We start from the raw sequence: 13,825 nt of genomic DNA, 5'->3' as shown, positions 1-13,825 counted from the left end.
TCTTAAAAATATTTTTCAGGGTTCCCCGTGATCAAGGGGTAGTCAACGGTCCATGTTACAACTTCCTGGTGCGGTCACCCTTCGCTATGGTTTTTGGCTCATTTAACTTAGTTACATTTCATTGCTATTATTTTCCTTTATTTTTCTTGTATTTTCCTCTATCGTATTTCATTCTTTCATATCTCCTCACCAATATTTAAGTATAATTCCAGGCATTCTAGCTGTCAGGACAGACACTGGTCACTGAAATAGCAGAACGCACTACCAAATATAGGGGTGTTACAATTCTCCCCCCCTTAAAATAAATTTTGTCTAGAAATTTTACCTGGCATCAGTCTCTGAACAACTTTGGGTGTTGTCTCCTCATGACCTCTTCACGTTCCTAAGTAGTTTCCTGGCCAGAATGATGGTTCCACAGCACTTTCACCAGGGGTATCTGTTTACTCCTCAACTATTTCACCTCATATGCTAGAATCTCTATAGGTTATTCTTCATATGAAAGGTCTGGATTTACCTCAATCTCTTCAACTGATAGAACATTAGATGGGTCAGATCTGTACCTTCTTAACATGGACACATGGAAGACACTGTGTATCCTTTCTAGCTCTAGAGGTAATGCCAACCGATATGCCAAAGGACCCACTCTTTCCAGAACCTCATATGGTCCGATAAAACGAGGACTCAGTTTCCCATTTCTTCCAAATCTCATAATCCTCTTCCAAGGAGAAACTTTGAGGAATACCTTATCACCCACTACAAATTCAATATCTCTTCTCTTTAGATCAATGTAGGACTTCTGACGGTCTGATGCAGCCTTTAGTCGATCTCTGATCAATCTGATCTTTTCCTCTGTCTGTTGAAAAATTTCTAGGCCAATCATCTTTCTTTCAGTTACTTCATCCCAACATAGGGGAGTTTTGTGCTTTCTGCCATACAAAGCTTCATATGGAGGCATCCCAATGCTTGATTGGTAGCCGTTGTTATAAACAAACTCAATCAAAGGCAAGTGTGTATCCCAACTACCTTCAAACTCAATCACACAAGCTCGTAGCATATCCTCCAAGATCTGAATTACTCTCTCAGACTAGCCATCTGTTTGTGGGTGGAATGCCGTGCTAAAGTTCAATCTAGTTCCTAGGGCTCTTTGAAGACTACCCTAGAATCTAAAAGTGAACCTAGGATCTCTGTCTGATACAATCGATACTGGCACTCCATGCAGTTTTACAATCATATCTATATATAATCTGGCCAATCTCTCTAAACTATAGTCCACTCGAACTAGCAGAAAGTGAGCTGACTTGGTCAGTCTGTCAACTATAACCCATTCTACATCATGACTATTCTATATCCTCGGAAGTCCCATCACAAAATCCATAGGTATATGCTCCCATTTCCACTTTGGTACTGGCAATGGATGCAACAAACCAGCTGGTACTTGATGTTCTGCCTTCACTTATTGATAAGTTAGGCATTTAGAAACAAAATCAGCTACATCCCTTTTCATACACATCCACCAGTAATGCTCTTTTAGCCCTCTATACATTTTAGTTCCACCAGGATGCATAGCAAAAGGAGACTCATGTGCTTCCTTCATAATGATCTGTCTCAAGCCAATAACATTAGGAATGCACATTCTACCCTGATGTAGCAATAAACCATCATCTCTCACAGAGAATTCAGGTTTCTTGTCCTACTGGACTTCTTTCAATAGCTTTTGATATTTTTCATCATTATGAGGAGCCATTCTGATCTGATCAATCAACACTGGCTGTACATGCCGTGCAACTACCGTCTTACCCTCATCATCAATCTCCAAACTGGCATTCTGTGCTTTCAACTCATGTACCATGGACAAAGGAGAAACTCTGAGACTTGCCATAGTCTTACAACTTAAGCATCAACTACCACATTTGCTTTCCCTGGCTGACAGTTTATTAAGCAATCATAGTCTTTAATCAATTCTAACCATCTCCTCTGTCTCAAATTCAATTCCTTCTGGGTGCCCAAGTACTTCAAGCTCTTGTGATCTAGGTAGATATAACACTTCTCCCCATATAAGTAATGTCTCCAGATCTTCAGAGCAAAAACAATAGTTGTTAGTTCTAAGTTATGTGTTGGATAGTTCCTCTCGTGCGGTTTCAGCTGGCGTGATGCATAAGCAATGACATTCCGATCTTGCATCAGTACACAGCCTAACCCATTGTGAGAAGCATCACTATAAACTGTGTATTCTTTACCCGTTATAGGTAAAGTAAGGACTGGAGCTTCAGTCAAACACCTCTTCAACTCATCAAAACTCTGCTGGCATTTATCTATCCACTGAAATTTTACATCTTTCCTAAGCAACTTTTTCAGTGGAGAAGCTAACATAGAAAACCCTTTCACAAACCAGCAGTAATATCCAGCTAAACCCAGAAAACTGTGAATTTCTGTGACATTCCTGGGTGGCTTCCAATTAAGGATAGCTTCTACCTTGCTGGAATCTACTTTGATCCCTTCAGCTGACACAACATGTCCCAAGAAAGAGATTTCTTTCAGCCAAAATTTACATTTTGATAATTTGGTGTATAGTTGTTTCTCCCTCAAAGTCTGCAGCACAATCCGCAGCACAATCCGCAGATGTCTATCATGCTCGCCTGCATTTCTCGAATATATCAAAATATCATCATTAAACACCATCACAAATTGGTCGAGATATGGCCTTAAGATAGTGTTCATCAGATCCATAAAATCAGCTGGAGCATTAGTTAACCCAAATGGCATTATCAGAAACTCATAGTGGCCATATCGAGTTCTGAAAGCAGTTTTTGGAATACTCTGCTCTTGCACCTTCAACTGATAATAACCAGATCAAAAATCAATTTTGGAGAACACAGTTGCACCCTTCAACTGATCAAACAGATCATCAATGCGAGGCAATGGATATCTATTCTTGATTGTCACCTTATTCAACTACCGGTAGTCAATACATAAGCAGAGAGTGCCATCTTTCTTCTTAACAAACAATAATGGTGCTCCCTAAGGTGACACACTAGGGCAGATGAAGCCCTTTTCAAGTATTTCTTGCAACTGTACCTTCAACTCCTTCAATTCTGCTGGTGCCATTCTTTATAGTGTTATGGAGATTAGAACCACACCAGGCATAATATTAATCTCAAACTACACTTCTCTTTCCGGAGGTAATCTTAGCAATTCATCAGGAAGCACATATGAAAAGTCACATACTGTAGGGATGTCCCTCAATGCTAGGCTTCCCACTTGGGTGTCTACCACATGTGCCAAGTATGCTTCACACCCCTTTCTGATCATTTTTCTGGCTAGTGCAGCTAAAATGATGTTTGATGGCAATAGCTGCCTCTCCCCATGTATTACCATATCACTATACTGAGGGAGACCAAAAGTGACTGAGTCTACAGTCAATCATGGCGTGATGCCTGGCTAACCAATCCATGCCCAATATGATATCATAATCTCTAAAGGGCATTTCAATCAAATCAGATAGAAAAGTATGTCCTTGGATCACCGAAGGACAATCCCTATACATTCTATTGACCCTGAACTCTTGTCCTAGCGAACTTATTACTAACACCTCAAAGTTCATTTTTGTACACGGAACAACAATGCAATAAATGATGGTAGCACTCACATAGGAGTGGGTAGAACCCAGATCAAATAACACAAACACATCTTGATTAAAAGTTGAGAAGGTACCAGCCACAATATCAGATGTCTTAACGTCTTCTCTTTGTCTCATTGCGTAGACTCTGACTGAAGCACTGCCTTGCTCTGATTGATTCACTATGCTTTGGCTGCCTACTGGACAACCTCTACCCCTGCCTCTACCTCTGCTAGGTGGTTGTGAACCTCTGGTGGCAGGATTCTGAACTGACCCTTCTGCAGTAGTAGGAGGTGGCCCAACTATATGGGCACTGGTGCAGTCTTTACCAAAGTGTCCTGTGCCTCCGCAGTTATAACAGGCTCCTGTGGCCTTGTAGCATACCCCACCATGATTTCTTCTACAAGTTTCACATTGACGGGGAGGGTAAGAACTTCTAGTATTCTACTGACCAGATGGAGGAGGTCTTTGTCCTGAAAATCTTTCCCTACCAGACTTTTTACCACCCCTGTTGTGTCCCCCAAAGTTCTTTCTCTTCCCAGTAAGAACTCTGATCTACTGACTTCCCCTCCTTTTTTTTTTTTGTCTTCTCTAATTTCTTTTTCTCTGGGGCCACTTCTGAATCAATTCTTTCTAATTCAAGTGCTTGAGAAATAAGCTCAGAGAAGTTTTTATGTTTGAATCCGACCACTTATAGTCTGAGACTAGGCTTCAAGCCGGTTTCAAACCTCTTACATCTTTCCCTGCTGGTAGAAAGGAGACTTCCTGCATATTGGCTCAGGCGGGAAAACTCCCTTTCATATTCTACCACTGATCTACTTTCATATTTCAGACTTAAGAACTCCTGTAGCTTCTGGTCCACATAGGCATCTGGGACATATTTTCGTCTAAACTCCCGAAGAAAGTCATCCCAAGTTAGCACTAGAGGTTCCACCAAACTATGAGGAATGGTTTTCCACCAGTCATATGCATCCCCCTGTAGTAGTGATACTGAATACTCAAATTTAAGCTCCTCTATACAGTGTAGTTTCTTGAACACCCTATCCATTCTCTCCAACCATTGTTCTGCCTCTAGTGGATCTACTGTCCCTGTAACACCCCTATATTCGGTAGTGCGTTCTACTGTTTCGGTGACCAGTGTCTGTCCGGACAGCTAGAATGCTGAAATTATACTTAAATATTAGTGAGGAGACATGAAATGATGAAATAAATAAAAATAAAATACAAGAAAAATTAAGAAAAAATAAAAGAGAGAAAATGAAACTAAATTACATGAGCTAAACCCGTAGCGATGGGTGACCGCACCAGGAAGTTACAGCAAGGACCGTTGACTAGCCCTGGACTGTGGGGAAGCCCGAGAAATATTTTTGAGACTTAAATAAACATCTATTGAGGTATAATTAACTTAAAAATGTCAAAGAAAAATTAATTAATTAGTACAAAGAAAAGTGAAAAATCAAGAAACTGATAAAAATTAGTGTTCCCGAAAAATTGAGAATGCAACTCAAAAAGGGGCATTTTGGTCATTTGACACCTGGAGCTACCTTTTGACCTCAATGTCCATTAAAAAGGAGTGATAGCACACTTTGAAAATGTCATGAAAATTTAAAATGCTGGTACATAATATAAATGATGAAAGAAATGGGATATAATTTGAATAATCAAACTTTAACATATAATATTAATTAAATAAACTTTAGTGGAGGGTTAGTGGGGGCTATTTACACTTAAGTGGACAGCCACTTCATTTCAGCAGATTTTTCTTCTTCATTCACTCACCATTGCCGAATTTAAGAGCTTCCAAACCCTCTCATGGCCACCCAAATGCATGGCACACTCCACCCACTTTAAAGCTGAAATTTTTTACTTGTCTTAATTAAAGTAGATCACCACATCACAAGGAAGAAATTGATGGTAATTTGAAAAGAAATAATTGAGGTTTGATCAAGCTCCATAACAAGATAAGTGTTCAAATTCCTTTCCTTCTTAAGTAAAGTTTGTGGGAAGCTTGATAAAAGTAAATTGACAAAGAAATTTTGAGGTTTTGATGAGTTATTATTATGTACTAATTTTGGCAGCCATGGTGAACAAAGAAGAGTGTTAAACTCCATAAATTAAATTAGTAAATATTGGTATTAATAGATTCATGGAAGTGTATAGTAAATTATTGGTTGGAATTCCATGTAATTGTTAGGTACATTCATGTATACTATGTTGATTTTGACTTTGTGAATTAAGATTGTATTTGGTGTATTGAGGACTTGTATATACTACTCCAATTGACCATAATGAGATGTGATAAATGATATTAGTACATTATAATTCCAGAATTCAAGTATGGGAGTTAAGGATTAAGGCTTTGAATGTGTAATGCTTGTGCAATTGAAAAATTGTATAAGGGCAGTATGCCTTTAGGGCTATAACCTAAATTGTGTGACCCTGATTGGTATGAGGCCAATTGGAGGTGAAACTAGGCACAAAATGTGCCAAGTTTCATGTTGGAAGCCTACCCAAATTATGCCTAGAAGTGACCTAAAAAGATTGACCAAATCCGGATTGGTGACTTTGCAAACCTGAAAATTGACCATTTGAACAGCCGTCAGTATTTTAGCCATAACTCAATCAAAATAGGTCCAAATGACTTGAAATTTATACCATGGAAATCTTAGAAATAGATCTACAACTCTTATGAAGACACCAAAGTCCAGAAATGACCACAATTAGGAAAAAATGCTTGCACAATTTGGGTTACAAAAACTGGCCGAATTGACATTGACCTAAAAATGACCTACACTTTGCAATATAAGTGCAACTTGACCAGCATTAGTAAAATGATCATAACTTGGTCCATAGAACTCCAAATGACATGAAATCAGTCCCAAAATTTCAATAATACATAGATCTACAATATTGGTAATTTGACCAAAACCCAAAAATCAAGGGAACTAGGTCAATTAACTTGATTAAATTGGCACACCAAATATGGAATTAGCACATTTGACCATAAAATCCAAAAAATTCAAATAAGCATATCTCCCACCAGAAGTGTCCAATTTAATTAAGACATACCAATCTGGAAAGCTAAGAAAGAGACCTAAAACATTGTTTTAGACAACTTCCTCAAATTATAAATGTATAAGGTCATAATTTAAGGTCAAAGCCATTAACCTAATTAAGGACCATGCCAATATAGGACCTTTGAGTCCAAGTTTACAATTTGTCTATAAAGAATTCTATAAGACTTGAAATATGGTAAGCAAAATTTCTGGTTGTCCCTAAGACATAGGGCAACAATACTTATGAAGAATGCTAGACCTCAATGTGATTACAAACAGTCCAAATAAATTAGTAAATTTAGAACTGAAAATGTCTAAAAAGGAAACTAAACTTTAGATTTGACCTAGTTATGGTTAATTGACCATAACTTGAGCTATACAACTCCAAATGGAGTGATTCAAAAAGAAAATCAAAGAAGACACAATGAGAAACAATTTAATGAAGAAAAATCTATTAAATTTACACTGTAGCCTAGTCCAATAGACAGTAAACATTGGCCATGAAATCTAAAAAATGGCAATAAAATATAATAAGCTTTAAAATGAAATTGGTAACATATACCAACACTTAGAGACTATAAAATGTGATAAATTGGGAACATTAAAATTGACTCACTTAGAGTGCACACCAAAGGTCAACATTATAGGTTGACTAATGAAATGAATTGAAGGAAATAGTACAAAAAAAATTTAGATATTGGATTTTATTGTTAGAAGCAATTTAACTGAGTACTAAAACACTTTAAATTATGTGTTCAATTGAAAAGGATATTGAAAAGCATAAGGAACATTGAGTCAAGGCCTAGAGGCGACTCAAACCAGGTTTGTGCACAATACTTTTTATATTCACAGCTTTTACAAGAAACTTTATTTGGAGAAATGAGTTATGAATAATTTTTTATTGTTTGGCTTTGGGAATTTTATTTGGAAAATGTTGTGTTGCCTACTTTGCAAATGGAAATTTTGAGATAAAATGTGTTTAGTGGTATCAGAGTAAAGTAGGGACGACGATACGTAACGCCTACGATTCTTGGGAACTCTCACGCATGAACTATGGTGAAGTGTGGCTCTCTGCCCAGGAGCTTGCAGGGACGGCGATACATAACGGCTGTAAGTGCTCTGATAGGTACACTATATTCCTCCTCCATTTATGGGGTGAGTATGACTATATTCCTCCCTCTTTGACTTGCCAGTCTGAGGTGAGTATGGATGAGTTCTCATTAGCTAACAAGCTACCTCCCTCATTTATTTCGATTAGTGGGGTGAGTTTGCCTTGTCGTGGTGTACAACACGGCATGTTCAGAAAAGTTTGTGTCATGACCAAAGTTGTGTTATTGATTAGCAACACTGTGTTACTAAATTGTTTGATGAAATTTGTGTTATATGAGCTTTGAAAACTGTGACATGAAATTGTGAATCATTTGAATTGTGAATTATCAATAAATGTTTTATATACTGCATTTTAAATTGTTATTGTGCACCACTGAGTAAATTTTACTCAGCGATAGCTTTTTCATTGCTGTCGTAGGTAGACAGACAGATAAAGCCACAGAGTAGGCTGCTTGTGCTATACTTTTGGGATTTTGCCTAGTATATTGAGTATACCACTTCCTTATAAATATTATTGTAATATATGTGCACTTTTTATATATATTGTACTTGGTCTTGAGCAGTTGTAAAATAAAGTTATAAATTATTTTGGCCTGTAAAAATGTTGTACTATAATTTTCTTATCTCAACTTTGAAATACTTAGTCATTTTGCATTCTAATTTTGAAACTACTAAAAGTGATGTTGAATTGAGTTTGACTTATGTTTGAGAAAATTGATTTGTGTTGAGCCATGTTGGAGTTTGGGACTGAAACAAATATATTGGAAGTGTTTTTTACAGGTTTTTGAAGAACTGTTTTGCTCCAAATACATACGGCACTCTGCTGAAATTTTTATAAAATTTGTGGCTATTTCAGACCTAATATGTGATTTAAATTCGATAAAAAAAATTTTAACACCTGTCAAAAGTGCTCACCACTGTAAAAAGAAATAAGAAAAGGTTTAAAATCCCTTGTAGTTTATTTAATTGGTTATCAGTAGACGAAGTTTGGTAATTCATTAGGTATACTACGGGATCATATTACATCTTACGGAGGCGTAGAGTGTGACATGTTTAGTGGCATCAGAGAAAGTTTTTAAAATTCTATTTTGACCTATAATTTAAATATTTTTCCTTCATAGTACAACTACTCAATGTCATAGTTTGATACATACAGTACATTTACATCATACATATGAACTAATGGAGAAAAATCTCCTTGTGGTGGTTGTACAGGAAATAGAAAATCCTGTGAAAAGATATGGAAGAGAAGAATGAGACAATAGAACAGTCTGTGATAGCGGAAGCACAAGGTGAGGCTCCAGCTCCGCAGAGTGTCGAAGGACCAACTGCACCAGTTTCACTGGTACAAATTACTGCACAAATGGCCCAACAAATGGCCACTTTCTTTCAACAAATGGCTGATAATTTGTCAGTCGAAATCCAAGTACCAACCCAACCCCTAGAAGGGCAACATCAAATAAAGAAGAGGGAGAGACCTATGAGTCAAAGCTAAAATAGTAAATTAGGAAAAAGGAATAACACTGGAGAGCCTAGTGGTTATGGATCTGATAGAGGCAAATCTTCAGGGCAGAGGCCACCAAGGTCCAGTCGTCGAACAACTAGAAGTTCATATCCTCCTCGCATCTGTAACTCTTGTGGCAAACTACATAGGAGTATTTATCGTAAAGCCACTGGAGCCTACTACAATTGTGGTGAACATGGACATTTCGCTAGAGATTGTACTAGAGCACCTCGATCTGCTCTCCGAAGTTCATAGACAATCAGTAAAGATCAAGATAAAAATAGAGTTGATACTTCTCATAACCATAACATAGTGAATCAACTCGAATATAGTAGCGCACTAGTCAGAGTGTCCATTATGCACCAAGGAGAAAGAGCAGAAGCTTCAGATGTAGCTACTGGTAAGTTCTTGATTTTGGAAAAAAAAAATAATTAGTTATTCTTTGATCCCAGCACTACTTATTTATATGTTAGTGTTAGAATTATATGTTCTGTTGCTATTCCTTTATAGGGGAATAAATTTTGATGCATTAGTGACCAGTCCTTTAGGATAAAAACTACGATAACAAGTATGATTGACATTAATTTTGAAAGAATTTTCAGCTAAAAGTATTTTCTAACACACCATAAATTATAAAGCTAATTGGCAAGCCTACTTAATGTAAGGCAAGAGGACCTAAAAGTAAGTTGCAGTAATAGACTTGCTCTAGACGAGAGTAAAGATGTTACAGTTAGTAATTATTAATGGATATTGTAATCAGAATAAGTTTAGGATATAAGTGGACTCAAGAAGGATAAGATATAGGAAAATTTGATCTATTGGAATGTATCGTAGTAACTATGCAATGTTTTTGATGTTTGCACTGTAAGCTGTAGATTATAATACTAACTTGAGATTATTGTGTAGAGCTACGTACTACTCGATAGTACACCGAGATGAGAATAGTTTCCAACGACATCTATTTTGGTATAGTTATACCAGGACAGAATTTCATTATTGGAAATGAGTTTGGAAATCCTACTTAGGGATTAAAAACTCAAAAGTTAGAATATTGAAAGGTTATAGTTTAGTACAAAAGGAAGTAAGTTATAGAATATTGATAGATAAAAGAGTTGTGGAAGTAAAAATTTGAACAGTTGGTTTAGATATAATAAAGAAATGTTACAAATATGAGTAAGATTGTTAACTAGAATGGTCAGAGGACCAATGATTAGATAAATAATTCTAACATGACCATAATGGTCATTCGATAAGGAAACATGAATTGAAATATTAGACAGAACGATAGTAAGAGAACATTAGTGTTATACGAACAAATTAAATATTGCATTAGATTTTTAAAAGTCTTACACAAACTTAAAGGAAAGAAGATTATATTATTGTATAGAAAAGAGAAAAACTAAGTTCTCACTCCATAGAACCACACAAGGTCCTAGAAAGAGTGGATTCGTTAGCACACAAAATTGCTTACCTCTAAAAAGTTGAAATGAATTTAAATTCAACGTATCATGGGGAAACTCATAAAGATCTTAGTACATGAGGTGAAGCAACTGAGAAATAATTGTATGCATTTGGTTAAGGTGTTATGGACCATCATTCAGGCCAGGAAGTTACTTAGGAACAAGAGGAGGGTATGTGGAGGCAGCGCCCACAACTGTTCAGAGACTAAAATTAGATAAAATTTCGGGATGAAATTTATTTTAATGGGGGGAGAATTGCAACACCCCTATATTCGGTAGTGCGTTCTATTGTTTCGGTGACCAGTGTTTCTTCGGACAGTTAGAATGCCTAGAATTATACTTAAATATTAGTGAGGAGACATGAAATGATGAAATAAATAAAAAGAAAATACAAAAAAAATAAGGAAAAATAAAAGAGAGAAAATGAAACTAAGTTAAACGAGCTAAACTCGTAGCGATGGGTGACCGCACCGGGAAGTTACGGCAAGGACCGTTGACTAGGCCTGGAATGCGGGGAAGCCCAGGAAATATTTTTGAGACTTAAATAAACATCTGTTGAGGTATAATTGACTTAGAAATGTCAAAGAAAAATTAATTAATTAGTACAAAGAAAAGTAAAAAATTAAGAAACCGATGAAAATTGGTGTTACCGAAAAATCAGGAATGCAACCCAAAGAAGGGCATTTTGTTCATTTGACACATGGAGATTGTAACACCCCTATGTTCGGTAGTGCGTACTACTGTTCTGGTGACCAATGTTGTCCGAACAGCTAGGATGCCTAGAACTACACTTCGATATGAGTGAGCAGACATAAAATAATGAAATACGAGAAAAGAAAATACAAGAAAAACAAAGGAAAAATAATAGCAAAGAAGTGTAACTAAGTTAAGCGAGCCGAGAACCCTAGCGATGGGTGACCGCACCGGGAAGTCACGGCGTGGACTGTTGACTAGCCCTGGACTGCGGGGAACCCTGAAAAATATTTTTAGGACTTAAATAGACCGTTATTGAGGTATAAATACCATAAGAAATATTAAATAAAAATTAAATAATTAGTACAAAAAAAAGTGAGAAATCGAAAAACGGACAAAACCCGGTGTTACCGAAAAATCGAGAATGCAACCCGAACAGGGGCATTGTGGTCATTTGACACCCCAAGTTATCTTTTGACCTAAATGTCCATTAAAAATAAATAACATTACATCTGAAAAATATAATGAAAAATTAATTTAGTGGTACCTAATGTAAATAGCAAAAATGGGGTTCAAATTAGGTAATTAACACTTTTAACTTATTAAATCATTAAATATTGATGAGTGGAGCACTTTGGGGATTAAATTAACCTTATGTGGGCATGTGTAAACCCACTAACACCTTCATCTTCTTCATTCAAACACCATGGCCGAAATGAAAAGCTTGAGAGTCTTCCATGGCCGAAATTGATGAAGCTTCCTAATGTCCTCCATTCTCACCTCCAACCACCAAAGTTTCTTCACTAATCTTGATCCCCACCTCACAAGGAAGAAGTAGATACTAAATTTAAGGGAGTTTGGTGCAGATTTAACAAGCCTCATCAAGAGGTAAGTTGGTGTTTTTGATTATTGTTCAATTAAAGTTTGTAAGGATGTTATGGGTGTTTGAATTATGAAGAGATTTTTGAGGTTTGATGTTTAAAGGGGGAAGTGTACTTTTGGCAGCCATGGAAACACCTTGAAGACAGTTTATTTTTGCTTGTAAATGGGGGATTAAGGGATTGATTAAATGTTTATGTGTATAAGAAATTATTTGGGTGATGTATGCTTAGTATATGTGAATGCGTATTGAAATTTGAATGCTTAGAAATTATGGGAATGTAATGCATGAATCGATAGCCTGGTTGGGTGAACCATAAGGATGTTATTTCATGTTTGGATTATGGAATATTAATGTTGAATTGTGATAGTGGTTATGGCAGTTTGAGTGTATGTATGATGGTGTGAGGTTGGACATATAAAAGTGTTATGGTTAGGTGATTGAATTGTTATAAATTGGGTTTGAAAAATTCTGTACTAAATGGTGCACATTGAATGTAATTTTTAGCTACCAAAATGACCTATAATATGTTGTGAATTATGTTTAGGTTATGGTACAACCAGAATAGGCTTGAATGTTGAGTTTGGTAAGTGTTAAAAGTGATCCTTAATGTGTATGAAGGAAATGCAATAAGGCAGTTTGTGTTTTGGGCCTAGAACTTTAAGTTTGTGGCTCCAATTGGTATGAGACCAATTGGAGGTGAAACTAGGCACAAAATGTGCCAACTTTCATGAAGAAAGCTTGCCAAAATTCTGCTTGCAAGGTAGCTTGAAAAATGACCAAATCCGGATTAAGTGCAAATAAGGCCTGAAAATTGACCATTTGGGCAGCAGTTAGTGTTTAGGCCATAAATCACTCAAAACAGGTCCAATTGACCTGAAATTTTGAGCTTGAATAGTTAAGACCCATATCTACATGCCTTATGAAGACACCAAAACCCAGAAATTACCATAAGCAAGTCAAACAGCTTGCACAAGTTCGGGTCCAAAAACTGGCCGAACCAAAATCGACCTAAAATGACCTAAAATGACCAATTTTGATGCATTTTGACTAGCAATAGTAAAATGACCATAATTTGGTCTACATAACTCACCTGAAATTTTGTCCCGCGTGCAATAAGACATAGATCTGCATGTTCGTAGTTTTGACCAAAACCCAAAAACTGAGGGAACTAGGTCGTCCGGCTAGGTCAAACTAGTATCCCGGAATCCAACAAATTGCAAGAAAATGCAATATACAAGGAAATGAATTTGGTAACATGTACCAACCCTAAAAGATAATTGAATGTGACAAATTAGTAACATTAAAACCTAATTTACCTAGAACGCATTTACCCAAAACCTAGTACTGAAACACTTCAAATTATGTTTCTCAGTTAGCAAAGGCTCAGGAAAAGGGAAGGAAACACTGAATCAAGACCAGGAGACAGTTATCAGAGGTTTGTGCACAACAGCTATTTCTTTTGAATTTTTCAATTGAAATAAATTATGACTATTTGTACATTAT

This window comes from Hevea brasiliensis, chromosome 5 (assembly GCF_030052815.1).
Source record: "Hevea brasiliensis isolate MT/VB/25A 57/8 chromosome 5, ASM3005281v1, whole genome shotgun sequence".
Taxonomy (NCBI): Eukaryota; Viridiplantae; Streptophyta; class Magnoliopsida; order Malpighiales; family Euphorbiaceae; genus Hevea; species Hevea brasiliensis.
This window is presented reverse-complemented; position numbering follows the sequence as displayed.